This window comes from Chiloscyllium plagiosum, unplaced genomic scaffold (assembly GCF_037043375.1).
Source record: "Chiloscyllium plagiosum isolate Xiang-an unplaced genomic scaffold, Cpla_swu_hap1 HiC_scaffold_20, whole genome shotgun sequence".
Taxonomy (NCBI): Eukaryota; Metazoa; Chordata; class Chondrichthyes; order Orectolobiformes; family Hemiscylliidae; genus Chiloscyllium; species Chiloscyllium plagiosum.
Window position 1 is genome coordinate 44530323 of NW_028270158.1, and position 20387 is coordinate 44550709.

At 40.5% G+C, this 20387-nt stretch overlaps 2 protein-coding genes across 3 annotated transcripts in view; one reads left to right on the forward strand and one right to left on the reverse strand.

Moving 5' to 3' along the window:
* cyth3a (cytohesin 3a) overlaps positions 1-20387 on the forward strand; it is an 83247-nt gene that overhangs the window by 26343 nt on the left and 36517 nt on the right. Inside the window, exon 1 of one of the 2 annotated variants that reach the window (XM_043711381.2) lies at positions 16286-16430. The exons of the other annotated variant lie outside the window; for it this stretch is intronic. The gene's annotated coding sequence lies outside the window, so the exon portion shown is untranslated. Of the gene's footprint in view, positions 1-16285; positions 16431-20387 lie in introns of those variants that run through there. 2 annotated transcript variants of the gene reach the window in all.
* Positions 362-20387, reverse strand: part of usp42 (ubiquitin specific peptidase 42) — a 187495-nt gene continuing 167469 nt past the window's right edge. The window contains exon 21 of the transcript XR_015760581.1: positions 362-720. The gene's annotated coding sequence lies outside the window, so the exon portion shown is untranslated. The remainder of the gene's footprint in view (positions 721-20387) is intronic.

Here is a 20387-nt window from a genome sequence, read left to right on the forward strand (position 1 = left end):
TTATGAAGAGAGGTTGGCTAGGCTTGGGGTGTATACAATAGCAGAGTTCTAGGAGCAAGTGAGGACTGCAAACTCTGGAGACCAGAGTCGAGAATATGCTGCTGGAAAAGCACAGCAAGTCAGGCAGCATCCGAGGCGCAGGAGAATCGCCGTTTTGGGCGTAAGCCCTTCATCTGCAGAGTTCTCCCTTGTATCATGGTCTATATTTATTCTTCCATTATCACCAAAGAACAAAATATCAGGATGGTTCGGCTCCTGTGTTTTCCCTTCCTTACAATTGTGACTACATTTGTAATTGCTTTGACATTAAAAGCTTAGATATGTTGTCAATGGGATTAGATAAATTCAAGTTTATTTTGTTTGATCTTTAGTATTGTGCTGCAGTTAAGCAAAGCCACCTGTTGTTTTACTTGCTGCACCTTTAATCTTGCGTAATTACAAAGTTTTCAACAGGCTGGCTATGCCTTACTTAAACTGTATGAAGGTGATGCTTATGATGAATGTTGCCAACCATTGACCTGAGGAATGTCCATCCTTCTGCTGTGTGAATATTTGTTTTCTTCATCTGTGTTTTAATGGATGGTGTTAATTATTACATCGAGAAGGACTATATAAATTTTTGTCTTGTAAAGGTTAAAAGCAGTGAGGACAGTTTGTATCTTGGATGCACCTTGTCCTACTTCCATTTCTGTCCTTGCCCAATTCCAGCAATAGTAAACTCTGTTTATAAAAGAAAAGTGAGTTAGAATAACTTTCTAAAGTAGAGAAATTGTGCTAAACCTGCATCAAACCTTGGTTAGAAGACACCATTTCCAATTTTAGCCACCATATTATTAAAATGGATACAAAGGCATTCAAGGGTTTTTTAAATTAGATTAGATTAGATTCGATTCCCTACAGTGTGAAAACAGGCCCTTTGGCCCAACCAGTCCACACCAACCCTCTGAAGAGTAACTCATCCAGACCCATTTCCCTCTGACTAATGCACCTAACCAAATGGGCAATTTAGCGTGGCCAATTCACCTGACCACATCTTTGGACTGAGAGGAAACCGGAACACCCGGAGGAAACCCACGCAGACACTGGGAGAATGTGTGAACTCCACACAGACAGTTGCCTGAGGTGGGAATTGAACCCGGGTTCCTGGTGCTGTGAGGCAGCAGTGCTAACCACTGAGCCACCGTGCCGCCATCAGTGGAGGTTCACAAGGATCATGCCAGAAATGTATGGGTATACATGTAGAAAAGGACAAACACTGGGTCGCATTTCCTTTTTGGGTGGAGGGAGAAAGAAGGTGAAGAAGGCTGTTGAGAGACCTAAGGTGCGCTTTCGAATACATTTTCGAATACATATACTGAGATTGTTACCACTTGGGGCGACGGGGGGGGGGGGGGGAAGATCTTCACTGAAGGCTATCCATACATGGTCACCAAGGAGTTTAATGGAGAATTCAGAAGCAGCAGCTCCACTCAAAGCATGGTCAGAATGGGAAACTCAGTGTATCACAGGAAGTGTTGAATAAAAATAGCTTTGCTATGATCTCAGCTGATGGTAATACTGGACAAGTCAGGTCCTAGAGTGAAACCTGACTTGATTGTTCATCAGTTTATTTTTTTCATTTGGTTACAGTGCTGGTTACTAACATTAAGATGAGGTTGACAGTGTTCTTTTAACACAATGCAAGTTTATTCCACAAAAAGTCCAGTCATACAGTACTAAAGAAATCTTTCGGCCCATCAAGTCTGTGCTGTCTTGTCTACACTTAGCCCACTTTCCAGCACTTTGCCCATAACCTTGAATATTATGACATTTCATGTACTGATCCACATAGCTTTAAGATTGTGATGTTTCCTGCCTCTGCCTTCCCAAGCAATGCTCTCCAGATTTCCACCAATGTTTGAATGAACAACCATTTCCTCAAACCCCTGCTAAACCACCTGCCTTTCTCTTTAAAAATTAAGTCCTCTTGATATTGACCATTCAGCTAAGGGAAGCAACTGCTTCCTATTCACTCTGTCCATGCCTCTCGTAGCCATATACACCTCTATCAGGTCACCATCAGCCCTCTTGGCTCTATAGAAAACAACCCAAGCCTAGCCAACCTCTCTTCATAACTAAGTTGCTACAACCAAAGCAAAGTCCTGATGAATCACCTCTCCAACCTCCCCAGTGCAATCACATCCTTCCCATAAGATGCAGACCAGAACTGCACAACTTGAGAGAAATAAAATCTTAATATTAACAGCAAAATAAAGTTTCAACCTATTTCTCTATAATAATGTTTATGAATACCAGTCCAAGAAACACATCATTCCTTTCTTCAATTTCTTACTTAGCTCTTTCCAGTTCTCATCCTTGGATTGTACAGTTTTGTGACTCTTTTCCAGTGCTGAACAACTTGAAAACATCTATAAAAATTCTCACAGCTTGGAGACTTCACAAAGTATAGCTTATTGGCAATGGTGAAAACTTGATTCTCCTGGACTGCAATGTAAACTAGTGATGCCTGGTCTATTTCCCTGTAAGTTGTAAACTCGGTGATATAAACATTTAATCTATTCGTGCAACAGGTAGTTTGCTGGATATTTAACCGAATCTCTCAATTTCTTGGAAATTATGTATTTGGGTAGGTATTCCAAATAACCTTTTGACCTCTTTATAACAAAACTACCTTCACAAAACTGAAACACGAATTTGTTTACTTTAAAAATCCAGATCCCCAAATGATATTACCATGCACATTTATCACAATAAGCACAATTTAAGGAGAAGACTGCAGTGGTTTGTGAGCATAAATTTGGATGAAGGAAGATGAGAAGCTCAAGCGGAGCATAATTGGCAGCATGAACTAATTAGGTTGAATGTCCTCTTTCTGTGCTTTATATTCTAAGACTTGTTCAGAAAGGTTGCCTTTGACAATCTTTAGAGTAAGGATTGTCGCCTTTTAACACCAGTTGTTGAGTGAATTACATAATGGTAAATTGAGCATAGAATGTTCATTGCCTCTAAACCTGTTGGAGTTTTCTTCTGTTTTCATCTTAGTCTTTTAAATGAAACATTAAACTGCGGCCTTGACTACTCTCCAGGGCATGAAAGATCCCATGACATTACTCAAAACAGCACAGGAGAGTTCTCCCTAATGTCCTAGCCAAATTTACCATGCGAGCATCAACAGATTTTGTGCGCACAAATTGGTTGCTGCATTTCCACATCATAATTGGGATCACTTCAAGAGTAATTAATTGGTTATGAAGCACTTCAAAACATCCGGTAATTGTGAAAGGCGCTATCCAAATCTGTTCTTCCTTCTAATCTAGACTGATGATCCATGAAGCACTGGCAATACTTTTATTTTCTGTGGTTCTGCATATTATTTTGTGTGTACCATTTAAAATCTGAATGGTGATGTCATGGTAGGGACAAAATATTTCTTTTGCAAGGAAAAGAAATTAAATCTACAATTAAATCTATTTTAGAATGAATTGAATTGCATGATGCAGAGTTTATAAGGAATGGCTTTTGTGGTACAAATATGCATGACTTTGGGTTTTAAAAAAAAGAATTATGAAAGTGGATCCTCTTTGTGAGCAGTAAGCAACAGTTGAAATTGCGAGTAATGGATTACTCTTTTGTGGTAAAGCTTTCCAAAAGATAAGACAAGGATTGTTGACACAACACAATGGGCTGTGCAGCCAAATACTGAGTGCAAATCCACAGATGTAATGTTGATGTGTGGCTGAGAAAGATGGTGCCCATTGTACTTGTTAAAAGATATTTCCATAAGAGCATGATGATATGCAGATTAGAACACAAAGGGAAGTCTGTCCCTTGCTATTTGTTTGCATTTAGGAAAATATAGAGTAGCCCCATCTGTTTGATATTTTTCTGGAATTTTTTTTGTTGGAGCATGAATACTGTGTAGTGGTTGTATTACTGGGTGAACAGTCCGGAGGTGTGGACTAATAATAAGGAGCATAGGAACTCAAGGTCTCCTAGGGCAGCTTAACATTATACATTCAGTTTAAAAGAAAAACTTGTATCAGTAAAGGTGACCATAAAGTTATTGGATTATTGTCGAGTGTGAACTTAACTATTACTCCTTTTTAAGGAAGGAAAACTGCTGTCTATTCACAATGGTATCAAACTGCCACAATGAATCAAGAAGAAAGCACATCAGCCCTTTGAGCAGCTAGGGATGGGCATTAACTACTGGCCTTGCTAGTGACACCACGTTCTGAGAATGAATATATATACAGAATTGGCCCTGTGGCCACAGTTAAAAGAGACAGTTGCATTGGTGTAGGGTATTTCACATACTCCAGGCATCCAAAGGATTTTGTGGCCGACACTTATTTAGAAAATGCGATCATTTGTTGTATTGTAGGAATCACAAGCCAGTTTTCCCATAGCAAGTTCCTGCAAACAGCAATGCGATACTAACCATGCAATTGGTTTTAGTGTGATTGGGTGAAGGATTAATTGTCAGTTTCATGTACAGTATATCTGCTTCCATTGAGCTTTTGTAATGCAGTAATAGTTCCTCTGAATCAGAAAATCTGGGTTCAAGTCCCACCTGATCCAGATATGTCATAACCTCTCTGAACAGGTTAATATGTGTTTGTGTCCATTGAGTTATCTAGGTTGAAACCTTCCAAAACTTTGGATACAAATGTCACTTGGGTTGTACTGAAAGGAAGCTGTTTCTTTTTAAAAATGTCTGAACAATTGCAGGAAGATATAGAGGTAATGGGTTTGAAAAGCATTAGATTTGATTCCAAAAATAATGAAATGTCAATTTTTTATGATCAAAGTTTGTGCAAAGATTTGTAGCTTGGGTACTCTTTGTTGTGGTTCTGTTCGCCGAGCTGGGAATTTGTGTTGCAGACATTTCGTCCCCTGTCTAGATGACATCCTCAGTGCTTGGGAGCCTCCTGTGAAGCGCTCCTGCGATCTTTCCTCCGGCATTTGTAGTGGTTTGAATCTGCCGCTTCCGGTTGTCAGTTCCAGCTGTCCGTTGCAGTGGCCGGTATATTGGGTCCAGGTCGATGAGCTTATTGATTGAATCAGTGGATGAGTGCCATGCCTCTAGGAATTCCCTGGCTGTTCTCTGTTTGGCTTGTCCTATAATAGTAGTGTTGTCCCAGTCAAACTCATGTTGCTTGTCATCTGCGTGTAAGGATAGCTGGTCGTGTCGTTTCGTGGCTAGTTGGTGTTCATGGATGCGGATCGTTAGCTGTCTTCCAGTTTGTCCTGGGTAGTGTTTTGTGCGGTCCTTGCATGGGATTTTGTATACTATGTTGGTTTTGCTCATGCTGGATAGCCAGTATGAACAAAACCAACGTAGTATACAAATTCCCTGCAAGGACCGCACAAAACACTACATAGGACAAACAGGAAGACAGCTAACGATCCACATCCATGAACACCAACTAGCCACGAAACGACACGACCAGCTATCCTTACACGCAGATGACAAGCAACATGAGTTTGACTGGGACAACACTACTATTATAGGACAAGCCAAACAGAGATTAGCCAGGGAATTCCTAGAGGCATGGCACTCATCCACTGATTCAATCAACAAGCACATCGACCTGGACCCAATATACCGGCTACTGCACCGGACAGCTGGAACTGACAACCGGAAGCGGCAGATTCAAACCACTACAAATGCTGGAGAAAAGATCGCAGGAGCGCTTCACAGGAGGCTCCGAAGCACTGAGGATGTCACCTAGACAGGGGACGAAATGTCTGCAACACACATTCCCAGCTTGGCAAACAGAACCACAACATTTTTTATGATGAATCATTTAGCTTTGCAAAATTTGAAGTGTGTTGGTGGTTGTGGGGGAAGGGTGTTGGAGGAGTGTAGGAGAGGTGGTGATGCTGATGAAGTGGTAGCAAAAGCTGTGTAACATCCTACACAGTAACACAATGTAATTGTTTTTCGTACCAGTCAATCAGACTGTTGCAAATGAACCTTCTAAGTTGTATGTCTTGCTGATTTTTATCCTTCAAGTTTCTGATGCAGTTTATAAATGATTTGTGTATGATTTCTCTGGGTGATAAAAGTCCAGCAGGTTTGCACTTTTGCCCACAATAGTGTGATTCAATCTCCCATTTTATATTTAAGTTGTTTTTGCTATTCTTAGTTTGGCAACTTTCACATCTTAAAAGTTTTTACAGTTTAATGCAGCATGATTGAATCTGTAATGCATGAGTAAGGTCCTTCTGGGTCTGTTACTTGTACAGAGACAGACCTTGGCATTATCCTAGAATTGAAAGGCCTCATTGTGTTGCCTAACTAACTGGAACCTGAGCATTTGCATCCAATGGAGTCAGCAGTCTTTTCTTTTGGAGCTCCCATCACATGATACTCTGCTTCTAAACAGCAACATACCCCCAGTAAAGCTTCTATTTTGCCAACTCCAATGTATTTGTTTAATGTTCTTGTGGAATTATTTTTCTAAATTCCTGACAGAAATTCCTTGAGATTTTGGAGCAATCCTGAAGGATTGGCAACCTTGTTCATGCCTCCTTCATATTGAAGTGCCAATTTCTGATTATAGAACTGAAGGGCAATATCTCAAATTCATTGTTACCCTTCTGCTATGCCTGCAGTTGCACATTGAAACAAAAGGGAGACTGTTACTGTACAACAATATTTACAGGTTTCCACTATCTAACAAAATTGCCTCTTGTTGTTCTAATTTCCAGTGAGTAGAGTCCCAACCTGTTTAGCTATTGCCCATTGTAATCTTAACCCCATCCAGGGATGTGTAGGCTAGGTGGCTTAGCCATGGGAAACGCAGAGTTACAGGGATAGGGTCGGCGGTTGTGGGGGCCTGGATCTGGGTGGGTTGCTCTTTGGAGGATTGTTGTGGATTCGATGGGCCGAATGGACCTGCCTCCACAATTGGGATTCTATGGTTCTAGTCAAAGTTTGAATTAAATGCAACATTACTTTTTATATAGATTTGATGTCATATTTAAATTAATGTGTCTTTTAAACATATGTGGATGCACTTGTAACACCAAAGTGTCAAGACAAGTTATTTTTATATATCTGCAACGAATCCTTTTCCTTTCCCTCCTTTTTATATTATTTTGTTCCCTTTTCTGTCTCTCCCTGCCTCTTTTTGCCTTTATTTCTACTCTCAACCACTTACACATCTGATTCTTTTCGCTTTTTAGAACACTTCTGTGATGTGGGGGTTGGGGAGGGTGGAGAGGAAAGGAAAATCAACATGTTGAATAATGTCCACTGTTTAATGCGGTGCTCACTGAGAATTTAATTCTGTGCTGAGCTGCTGAAGGAAAGGGTAGGGTGGGAATAAATTGCATAATGGGTCACAGGATGTAAATCCATTAGATAAGCAGGAACTAGGTGGTCCTAATTACATGTTGTACTCTATTGCACTGACCATGCTGTGAATGCTTGCAAGTTTCCTATAGCTTCCAGTGGGGTGGGGGCAAAAATCTAAATCTGAATACATATTCAGAAGGTCTCCAGAAGGAACATAAACCAGTGTATTATCTTTGCAATGATATTTCAGACTTTTCACTGATTACATCTAATCTGAACTCTAATGAAACCCAATAACCAACAAAGGGTTCCATCTGAATCCGTCTATTTCTTCTAAGTTGTGCACCTGGCTTAGTTGTGTTTTCTGTCGGCTGTCTTAAATCAACATGGATTTTGTGTCACTCCTTGATTGAGCAAGGGAGTTGGCTAAAACAGTTTATCAAATCATTGTCATGTTTTTGGGGCCTTGAGAGCAAATAGCGGTTCTGTTTTTGCCATTACAACAGAGACTACACTTCACAAGAACTTCATTGGCTGCAAAGTGCTTTGGGATGTCCTAAAGTTAAGAAGTCACTACATCAATGCAAGTTGTCTGGAATCCACTGTTGTTGCTCTTTCTGTTCGACCATTTAAAATCTATCTTTTAGTTACAGGTAGTTCTGGGATAACGTGTTTTGGCAGTGCAATTTGGCTATAATGTTACTCGAGAATTAGGGAATGATATTTTCGAGAACGCTTACCTCTGTTCGCAATAGTGCGATTCCAGTGGGTGTCAGTTCCTGCACAATGTTCGGCGTATATTCCGATGTCTGTGCTGAAGTTAACCGCGCCATCAGCGCGCGCACTATTTCAGTGCTGATTTTTGTGCAGCACTGCGCATGTGCCAATGCCTATACCGTTCTGTGCATGTACGATGTTAGCACAGAAATTACCCTACTATTCTGTATGTGCCGATGTCTGTCTGCTGAAGTTATCGTCATTCTGTGCATGCACGATGTCAACACCCGTCTTCGTGCCATACCGCACGTGTGCCGATGTCAGCTGCCAACAGAGTAGCTTTCTGTGAGAGGTACTGTACAGAGAGCAACTTTCTTGCATTTAAAAAATGTACTGTGTTAAATTTACATTTGTTTCGTTAATAAATATGATTTCAACCTTTATTCAGGCTGTGCTATACTTTGCATTAGACTTTTGGGTGACTTTTGAGCAGTTGTGAGTGATTTTGTTTTTGCTGGTCTGTCCCTAATCCCACATCTCCCATAGGCCCCATTATTTCTATTAAGTGTGGTTTCACTGGAATACAGCTACGGCATTATAGGAGAACTACCTGTATTGCCTAACTCCCCTCTAGAATTCCTGTTACTTTGCTATCTTTATTTCACTTTAAATAGCTTCCCTTTTTGTTTTTGCTTTGACCTTGACACCACCAACTAGAAAAAGACTAGAAGGCAACATTCTAATTGTTAGAAAATTGTCCCAGTTCCTGATCTCACTGATGTACATTGACCTCTAGTTTAGCAATGCCTCAAGTTCAACTTTCTCATCCTTGTTTTCATTTCCCTCCTCTCACTATCTACACTTTCAGATATCAATGTTTCTCCAGTTCTGGCCTTTGTTCACATTTCCAATTTTGATCAGCCTTCAGCTCCTAATTCCATCACTGAGTAAACCTTGTCTCTTTACCTCTTTTGTCGAGTGTGGTGCTGGAAAAGCACAGCAGATCAGGCGGCATCCGAGGAACAGGAGAATCGACAATTTGGGTATAAGCCATTCATCAGGAATGGGGCCCAAAACGTCGATTCTGTTGCTCCTTGGATGCTGCCTGACCTCCTGTGCTTTTCCAGCACCACACTCTCAACTCTGATCTCCAGCTTCTGCAGTCCTCACTTCCTACTCTTTAACTCTTTCTCCTCCTTTAAGATGCTCCTCAAAATCTGTCTCTGAGCAAGCTTTTGGTTACTTGGCCTGATATCTCCATTTGTGACTCATTAAGTTTTGTTTGATAACCAGTCCTGCAAAGTGCTTTGAAATGTTTTACTATGTTAAAGGCTGTATTAAAATACAAATTGTTTTTAATTGTCAGGGAGAAAGTTACATATCCACTACAATTAGAGTTAAACAGCGTGAATTATATTTAGTGGGAGGGGGTATCATACCTGAAGGAAATTAGTCCTGGGTGCATTTCAGGTTGAGATAAAGCTACTCTTATATATTCCTGTCTTTATTATGTTTGAGATGATGGAGGGTTGCTTTTTAGACTGGAGGCCTGTGACCAATGGCGTGCCACAAGGATTGGTGCTGGGTCCATTGCTTTTCCAAATTTTTATAAATTATTTGGTTGAGAACACTGGTATAGTTAGTCAATTTTGGTGTCATCTCTAAACTTGAGGTGAAGTGGAGAGCGAGGAAGGTTACCTCAAAGTAAAATGGGATCTTGATCAGATAGACCATCGGGTTGAGGAGTGGCAGATGGAGTTTAATTTAGATAAATTTAAGGATCTGCATTTTGGAAAGGAAAATCAGGACAGGACTTATACTTAATGGCAAAGTTCTGGGGAGTATTGCTGAACAAACAGACCTTGGAATGCAGGTTCATAGTTACTTGAAAGTAGAGTCTCAGGTAGACAGGATAGGGTCTCAGGATAGAGACCCTCCTGAAGAAGGGCTAATGCCCGAAACGTCGATTCTCCTGTTCCCTAGATGCTGCCTGACCTGCGTTTTTCCAGCAACACATTTCCATCTCAGGATAGAGTCTCAGGTAGACAGGGTAGACAGGAGGTGTGCGGTGTGCTTTTTGTTTGGTCAGAGTATTAAATATAGGGGTTGGGAGGTCATGTTATGGTTGTACAGGACATTGGTTAGGCCACTTTTGGAATATTGTGTGTAATTCTGGTCTCCTTCCTATCAAAAGGATGTTGTGAAACTGGAAAGGGTTCAGAAAAGGTTTACAAGGATGTTGCCAGGGTTGGAGGGTTTGAGTTATAGGGAGAGGCTGAATAGGCTGGGGCTGTTTTTCGTGGAGCATTGGAGGCTGAGGGGGTGACTTTATGGAGGTTTATAAAATCATGAAGGGCATGGAGAGGGTAAATACACAAGGTTGTTTCCCCCTGGGTTGGGGGAGTCCAGATCTGGAGGGCATAGGTGTAGGGTGAGAGTGGAAAGATTTAAAAGAAACCAAAGGGGCAACTTTTTCATGCAGAGGGTGGTGTGTGTATGGGATGAGCTGCCAGAGGAAGTGGTGGAGGCTGGTACAATTGCAATATTTTAAAAGGCATCACGATGGGTATATGAATAGGAAGGATTCAGAATATGGGCCAAATGCTGGCAAATGGACCTAGATTAATTTAGGATATCTGGTCAGCATGGACAAGTTGGACCAAATGGTCTGTTTCTGTGCTGTACATCTCTATGACTCTGATATATTTTGTATGATGTTGGCTGAGGGATAAGCGTTGATACGGGTGCTGGATAACCCTGCTCGTCTATGAATGCGATCGCATATGTGCACCTAAGATGGCAGACCTGAAAGCTGCCACCTCTGGCATTTTCCCAACACACTACTGAGTATTTAGCCTTAGGATTGTGTTGAAGTCTCTGGAGTTGGACTCTGCCAAGTGTGATCCATATTGAATCAATGCTTGTAACCATGGTGTGTTAAAGTTTACTTCACTACCTTTCCAAAAACTGAACTGAAAGAATTAAATTACATTGCCTTAGTGCTGTGATGGTGCCCATTCCATGTCAGAGACCCTTTACAATGGATTTAATTTGCAGGGAATTAGTCAGCAGAGATTACCTTTTTTATATCTGTTTTCAGAAATAGCCTCTGATGTTTTAACTTTTATAACATTTGTTTCCATTTGACATACCTTCCCCCCCCCCCCCCCCCAAACTAAACAAAGCAATGTTCCATTCTTTAACTTCCTTGTTTTCTTTCTCACACATAAAGACCATTGAGAATTTAATCCACATAAAATTGCTGTTTCCATGAATTCAGGAAACTCTATTGGGCGAGCTGCTAACCCAGTTTCCTTTGTAATGTCACATTTTAGTCTACCGTAGGGAATAGACTGGTTTCACAGTCGGAAAGCTTAAAGCAATGCAACAGTGACTACAGTTAACATAATGCGGACTGCATTGCCTGTAAAGTACTTCGGTGCAACAAAATGTATTTGTGTATATGAGTAGAGTTTCTCGTGTGCCATCACTCATGCACACCCTCTTCTGCACGTGGAAATGCAAGAAGCCTAAAAGTGTGGTGATCAGTAAACTAATCTTTTTTTTGTGGTGGTTAATATTTTTCCTTCTGTATTTAAGGTCAAACATTAGGGTTAAACATGTGAAGTACAGAAATTCCTGAAGGAAGTGTGAAGTAACTGATGTTCAATTCCCAAGCCATTTTCCAAATTGTGTTAAATTTTTGTTTGACAATTTTAATACAGTTGAACCATTTGACCAAAAGAACAATGTTCTAATCATCCCATTTAAAATAAGGAGAGGCTTAAGTTCAACATATTGCATCATAGAGAGAAGCTATCACCATGGTTAAGAAAGTCAGTAACAAAGGGACACAACCTTAAAATTAGAACCAGGGTGATGTCAGGAAACACTTCTTCCCATAAATGGTAATCTAGAAATCTCTTCTCTAAAAGCTCCTGAGTGTGGTGGGTGAATTGAAACTTTCAAAACTGAGACTGACCTAATTTACCTAACTAAAATTGAGTACAGGTATTGCAGAGTTAAGAGATTGTTTGGTCATGATTATCATTGAATGGTGGAATGGGCTCAGGAGAAAGGAGAGATTACTGTTGTCTTAGCTCATGGATTACCTTTGTGAGTTATTTGGTGGATGATAAATGAATGCAGTGGGAGCTGGTGGAAGATGTTGACCATTTTTGTTTCTTATAAGTGCAGGTACAATACCCATAATCTGGCTGTGAAATGCTTGAGAACTGGACAATTTTTTGTAGTAGAGAACTTCACTGTTTGAGTCAATGTGGATTGGCTTTGGTTGAGAAAAGAACATTTGAACAGGAGCAGCCATGCTAAAAGTCTGGGAACTGACATTTTTTGTACACTAGGTTACCCTGAGAGTATCTTTGAGGGTGACTCCACAAAAAAAAAATCCATTTGAGTAACTGCACATTTTTGAAATGGTGCACTGGCCTGGCACTGCACAGCTTCATCACTTAATAGCCTCTGTCCTGAGAGTATTGGAGTTATACACGGTGCCTGTCATTTGTTAAAGATCACAAACTTTTCAAACCAGTTTAAAGTATCAGGTGTTGGCAACAAGTAACTGCTGTGGTTAGTAGAAGTTGGAAACTTTGCACATGCAACAATTTCTTAGAATCACAGAATTTTAAAATGGGTGGGACTGGGTGCTGTATGAAATTTGAATCTCAAACCAGACCCCAACACCACCATTTCTGATTTTAACATCACAGTGAGGGTGGCTCAATACTCCCAGGAAATATTTTCCAATTTAAATAATAGGTGGTGCAAAGCTGTATTTTACCTCTCCCAGAGCTGGATCAAGTTTCTTTGCTTCAGGAGTGGCAAAGTGGTAATGTCACAAAATCAGTAATCCAGAAATCCCACTGATATCCTGAGGGCCCCACAACATCTGATGACGTGAGAATTTAATAAAACTTGGAATTAAAAACTAGTCTAATGACAACCTTGTAGCCAATGTTACGACTCATAAAAAATCTGATTCACTGTTGTTCATTTTAGGGAAGCAAATCTGTCTTTACCTAGTCTGGCGGATTCTTAACAATTCTCTGGAAAGCCACTCAGTTCAAGGGCAAGTAGGAAGAGGCTGAAAATGCTATTTGTACTAGCAGTGCCTATGTCCTATGCAAGAATAATAATAAAGTTTAGATCACTGATGTCCATTTTAGTGAACAGTCACTTGGTCTAACCTATATTTGACTCAAATCTTGCAACAATACGGTTGACTGTTAATTGTTTTCTGAAATAGCTGAGCAGGGTGCTCAATTCAATGGAAATTATCGTTGGGCAATAAATTCCAGCCGAACCACTGACACCCTCATTCCATGAAAGAATAAAGAAGAAAAAGGAAATCTAATTGCTAAAGGGAAGCAAGGACCTCTACTCTATGGCTAGTCCTGCTACAAGCTCCCTGACAATCTCTGGCTCCAGGAGCTGTAGACATTTCCCTGCTCAAGTGTCAAACAGGTCAAATTCCAGATGGGGACCCTGCCAGTGAGGAAAAAATACACACTGTTGAGTTTTCAACCCATACTTCTGCGTTCGCCAGTCAACCTCCTGATTTCTGCTTGGAAATCCCACTCCAATCAAGGTTGTGACCATAGAAAGTTAACATCCTTTTGAAAAGGCAATTGGTTGTTGACTTTCTATGGTCTTCTCTGGAATTCCTGTGGAATTTCCTTCCACCACACTTCAATTATTGCATCCTGATCTTAATCCTCTGATTGAGGTTCCCGTGTTCTTCCTACTTGGGCTGAAATTGTACAAACATGAAAAGAACAGATTTGTGATTTTTCTACTAACTCGACATGATCCACTTATTAAGGCATTGTGTGGTAATTTGTATTTGCCTGTTCAGATGGATCTAAAAAAAATCTTACAGCAAAATTCTGAAGAGGAATAGGAGTTTATTTGTCTGTTGCTTAATGTCACTTTATCTTATTATGTGACTGTTTTTGTTTGTTTTAACTTGTATTCAAATTGGCTCCTGTGGTTCCTATATATACCAGTGACTACGCTTCAAAAGTACTTAATTGGCTGTAAGGTATTTCAGGATTTCCTGAGATTGGCTAAAAGACTATAGAAATACAAATCCTTCCTTCCTTTTGATTTTTTTAGTTTGAAACAGTAATATTTTGGTTTTTACCTGCTGCTTTTACAAGGTATTAAGATGTGTGGCAGTGTTAGTGAAAGTTCTCTGCTCTGTGAAGCTATGCTTATGTATGCAAATTCAATTTAATGCCACAGTCTGGAGGTTGCTCTTAAAAGAAAATTAGGATATATTTAGTACTTAAGGGGTTTCAGTTAGAAATAGATGGTAACAAAGAATAGAGTCCTCTGCATGTAGAGGGCATTAAGTTGTTTCATGGGAATTTTGAGTATCACTAGTTGCTAGAAATGTTGTTGCCGTGTTCATTTGGAATCATTACATGTGCTTTGCAATAGTTTCCTGTGACCATGAAAAATTTAAGCATTCCTCACTTCCTGCCTTGGCATCTTGTGTGATTAGCTGCATCAAGCTTTTGGTTTACTTCAGACAGACTGAAGAGAATGTTAAATGTTGCTTTGGTGCAGTTGTGGCACTGGGACAGAAAAGGGATCAGATGTACTGCCATGCACAAGTATATTGTTGCAGTAAATATGAACAGTGAGGTTGTCATGGGTTTTAGTTGAGAATGTTTCTTATTCTTGGAACAATCAAAATATTTCTGAACATCTGGCTTGGTCCAATCTGGTATTAGTGTGAAAGATAGGGACGTGAATTTATATTGTGTACTGGTATACTTTTTTTAAAAATCCCCTTTTGAAATTGGCTCTTTTCTTGCCAAACTTCGTTATCTTTGGCTGACACTGGCTGTCTTCTTTTGTGTGGAATACTGTCAGGACATGTTCCAGATTTTCTGCAAGTTGTTTTACAATCGGTATGATGCAGAAGTAATCTGGATACTCTTCATTTAGAACCAGATCTTTGCACAACTATCTAATAAACGTGTGTGTGTTGTTCATTGGCCAATGTCCTGCTCACTTAGCATAAACTGCCAGTAGCAGTGAGTTGTTGAGAATGAGGTGTAGGAAGGCAAAAATATGAAAAAGTTCTTGTAATTATATCAGGATGCAAAATGAGAGCGCTCCTCTTGAGAGCCACATTTTCTGTTTTTCATTCTTACTAACTCCTTTGGGTGGTGCATTCACATAGTAAGATTGGCTTCTGGATTTATTTTGATGTGTAAGGTATTTGGATTCACATGGGGCAGAATTAAAAGAATTCCTCAGTATCCTCAATAATTATCAACCCCATTAAACTTGAAGCAACAGTATGCAGGGGCATTAATTTCTTAAATATCACTAATTTATATTAATGCAAGACAGCAATGAATGTTTTCTTCAAGATAATTGATTTTGTGTACGAAAAGCCACCAACTTAAACATACCTTTGATAGATTGGTGGGGTCTCACTTAATGCATTTCCAATGCAGATTCACAAAGTTGGCATCTTTTAACCAGACAGTTACTACCCTGTTTCTACTGCATCTCAGACCTTAGTCTCTGATTTAAATTTAACAACTGACATTGTCCCATGTAATAATGTCTACTACAACCTTCCCTCCTGCATCTTGAGTGTTAATTTTATAAGGTACCTTTTGTGGCCTCCGGTTGTAATAAAAGGCTGTACGGTCAACTTTTTACATTTGATGTTTTGTCACAGCTGTGGTGTAGAAAAGGCAGAAACCAATTTACACCCAGCAAACTCCCACAAATAACAATGTGATGCTGATCATGTTTTGGTTGAGTGATGAATATTGACTTGGGACACTAAGAAAAGTTTACTGGTTGTTGTTTGAGAAACTCCATGGAATTGTTTATGCCAACCTGACAGGGTGGATAGAGCCTTTGTTTGAAATTTTAGGTTTTCAAAAAAAATGCTTTTTTAAAACAACCTGAGATTATTATGTAATGAAGTGTCTTGATGTATTTGGGGAATTCTTTTTAGATAAACTGGGGAAATAATTACAGTATGTGCACGCACACAAGGGAAGAAATGCAAGTATACATGTAAGACGTGTGTTAAAGCACATTGTAGATTCGGCATAGGACTGGAACAAATTGAAATGAACTGAAATGATTGGATGTCAGGCTTTGGAATGAGGAGGGAATGTGGCCTCAGGCCAAGGAGAACATTCAGATATTTCCTGTTTATTTGTAGCATCCTTCCATTCTGTCAGTTGAGCCAAGTTCTCAAAGAGAAAAAGTACTGGGGATTCTAAGTAACTATTGAAAATGAAGCCTTTAACTTGCCGGTCAGTCAGCTATATGGACCCTGTTTCATAGTTGCTGTATAACGTGCTGTGTATGAGCTTCTTCCAGCTTGTGTAGAATCTGAGCTGTGTGGGTATGGATACATCATATGTTTATTCTTTTAATGCTTATTTGTTGAGTTTTCTGTTTCCATTTTTTAAATGGGCTTTTTAAATGGCTGTATGCAATGACAGCACTTTATTTGATATGCCAAAACCAATTCTTGAAATATTTTAGGATGTGTACTGTGTGAGGTACCTTGTCAAGGCAAATCTCTCTGATAGGTGAGTTTTGAAGGGAATAAATTTTAAACCAATTTTTTATGATTGGAAATATGTTCAGTGGAAAGTCCACTTTAACAGCATGAAAAACGAGCTGATCTCCCCCTCAGTTTCCCAGTGTTTGTCCTCTGTTAAAATTGCACTCTCACCTCTTGGTGTCTACTGTGCACGGGATTATCTTCAAGCTGTTCAATGTGCTTGAGAATTAATTAGAAATGCCATAATTAAGGTGTACAGAATGATAAACAGATGAAATGACTTTTAACATCAAATACAGTATAGATGTAAACATGTCTGATTTTGTTTTGAAGTTTAGTTTTATATCTATTCTGGGTTAACTGCACTTGGCATAAATGTGCTGAGGTGTAGTCTCTATTTCATGGGATTCATTAATAAAATTAATGGCCCATTGTGCCCATGCTGGCCCTTTAGAAGAGTAATTAGTTAATTCCATAGTCCTGCACATTTTGCTTCCATGTACGTATCCAATTCCCTTTTGAAGGTAACTGTGTAAACCTGCTTCTCACCATCCTTTGATGCAGTGCAATCATATCATCGTTTGTATTTTTTTTATTTTAAAAATCACTTATCCTGCCCCTGGCCTTCTAACTCTGTCCTTTGGTTACTAACCCTATTGCCAGTTTCTACTTATGCTACATCTCTTAAATCTCCCCATAAAATTTATTTGCTGTAAGGACGATGATCCAAGCTTTTGGTCTTCAAATTATTGAAATCCCTCGTATCCGCTCTCAATGTAGTAAATCTGCTCTGTGGCCTTGCTAAGAGTCATAAAGTTATAGAAACAGGCCCAACTTGTCCATGGTGACTAGGTTTCCTAAACTGATCTGGCCTATTTGCCTGCGAGTGGCCAATATCCCTCGAAACATTTCTTTTCCACGTATCTGTCCAAGTGTCTTTAAATATTGTAATTGTACCTGCGTCTACCACTTCCTCTGACAGCTCATTCTTTACGTGCACCGCCCTCTATGTGAAAAGGTTGCCCCTCGGGTCCCTTTTAGATCTTCCCCATACTCCTTAAACCTATGCCATCTAGTTTTGGACTCCCCTACCCTAAAGAAAGGACCTGGGCAATTTATCTTATCTATGCCTGTCATGATTTTATAAACATCTATAAGGTCATGTTGCTGTCTCTGATGCTCCAGGGAAAATAGCCCCATTATTCAACCTCACACCCTCCAACCTTGACAACATCCTTATAAATCTTTTCTGCACATTTTCAAGTTTAATGATGTCCTTTCTATAGCAGGGTGACCAGAATTGTACATAATACTCCATATGTGGCATTACCAATATCTTGTACAGCTGTAATATGATGTCCCAATTCCTGTATTCAATACTACGGTTATAGTATGAATTGAACCATATGAATATAGATTAAAACACTCTGAAATAATTGTTTGCAATGGAATTTGAGAATTGCTAGGAAAATGTACCACCAGAAAAATGAGTGTTTTGGCAAGTGGTGCAGGAATCCCTGTGGCCATTTTCCCCCCTCAAGCAGATAAGCTATTTTGGAAAGTGTTAGGGGGGAATAGCCTCTCAGGGGAAAGCAGCACCCAGGTCAATGACATCATGACTGGCACATGTATAGCAGGGAGGGTCAAACTGAAGGCAAGCAATAGTGATAAGGGACTCTGTAATTAGGGACTGGTATTTCTGTGGCTGTAAGCGAGACTCCAGGATGGTGTCTTGCCTCCGTGGTGCTAGGGTATTCTGAGATATTCTGAAAGGGAACAGTGAGCAGCCATAGGTTGTGGTCCACATGGGTACGAATGACATAGGTAGAAAGAGAGTTGGAATTCTGCAAAGGGATTTCAGGGAGTTAGGTAGGAATTTGCAAATCAGAACCTCTCTGGTTGTAATGTCGGGTTTACTTCCTGCGCCATATGCCAGTGAGGCTAGGAATAGGAAGATAGTGCAGTTAAATACATGGCTAAAAGAGTTGGTGTATGTGGATCAAACATCCTGGACCACGGCTTCGCAACCATCAAAGATGCCTACCCTTTCATCCCCTGCCCACGTTTTGGAAAATTAGATCATGGCGCTGTGTTCGTCCTTCCAGTTTACAAGCAGAAGCTGAAACAGGAGGATGCTTCACACAAAACAATATGATGCTGGTCCAAGACAACGAAAGCAGGTCTCCAGAACTGCTTAGAATCTGTGGACTGGACTATGTTCAAGTACTCGGTGGAAAACCTAGATGAGTACGCCACCACCGTCATGGACTTCATTAGCAAAAGTGTGGAAGACTATGTACTAAAGAAGTCAATCCGAGTGTTCATGGTCAAGAACTCAGCTCCTGTGTGGACCAGCTGGCGGAAGTATTCACTGATGTCTCTAAAATTCCCCTCCTAAGCTGAATTCCTACCTGCTTCAAGAAGACAACCATCCCAATACCAAAGAAAGCACATGCAATGTGCCTTAGTGACTATCGCCCGGTGGTTCTGATCTCTATAATCATGAAGTGCTTTGAGATACTGGTCATGGTCCACATCAACTCCAGTCTCCTAGCCTTCCTTGATCCCTGCAATTTGCTTACAAGCATAACAGATCCACAGCGGATGCCATTTTCCTGGCTCTGCACACCTTGTTGTCTAGATGCTCTACAAATAACACCTATATCAGACTCCTGCTCATCAACTGCAGATCCGCATTGAACACCATTATCCCCTCCAGACTGATCTCCAAATTGAGAGATCTAGGGCTCAGCTCCCCCTTTGCAATTAGATCCTCAGCTTCCTGATCCATTGCCGCAAATCAGTGAAGATGGGTAACTGCACCTCCTCCATGATAACACTTAATAGTGGATTGTCCCAAGGATGCATCCTCAGCCGCCTATTATACTCATGACTATGTTGCCAAAGTCCGAATGAATGCCATCTACAAGTTTGCTGATGACACTATAGTGGTAGAATGGATATCAAACAATGACAAGGTAGAAGATGGAAAGGAGATGGAGGGTTTGATGATGTGGTGCAATGATAACTAAAGAATTGATCATTGAGTTCAGAAAGAAAGGAGGAGAACGTGCTTCCATCTACATCAACTGTGCTGAGGTTGAGGAGGTTGGGAACGTAAAGTTCCTAGGAGTGAGGATAACCGAGAGCCTGTCCTGGACTTTCCACGTAGATGCGACAGTCAAAAAGGCACAACAATGCCTCTTCCTCAGGTGGCTCAGGAAATTTGGCATACCCACAAGGTCCCTCACCAGCGTTTACAGATGCATCATAGAAAGCGTAATGGCCTGGTACGGCAACTGCTTTGCCCAGGACCATAAGAAACTACAGAAGGTTGTGTGCAAGGCCCAGACCATCATGAAATATGAAAGCCAACCTTCCATCTATGGACTCCATTTACATGGCTTGTTGCCACAGAAAGGCTGCCAGTGTCATCAAAAACCCATCGAACCCTGGTAATGATCTCCTACAACCTCTTCTGCCAGGCAGGAGAGAGAGAAGCTAGAACACATGTACTAGGAGGGATGTCGTCTGGGGCAAGTGGGACTTGTACAAGAAGGACGGGTTATATCTAAACTGGAAGGGTACCAATATCCTGGAAGGGAGGGTGGTAGAGCTACTTAGGAGGGTTTAAACCAAATAAAATGACTGAGGAGGAGTTAGAGACTAAGGCCAGTAGGCTGAGAGGAAGAACAAATGGAAAGGTTACTGAAGATGGCAGGACTGGTAGTCTGAGATGTATTTTTTATATGTGAGGAGTATAAGAGGTAACACAGATACACTTAGAGCTTG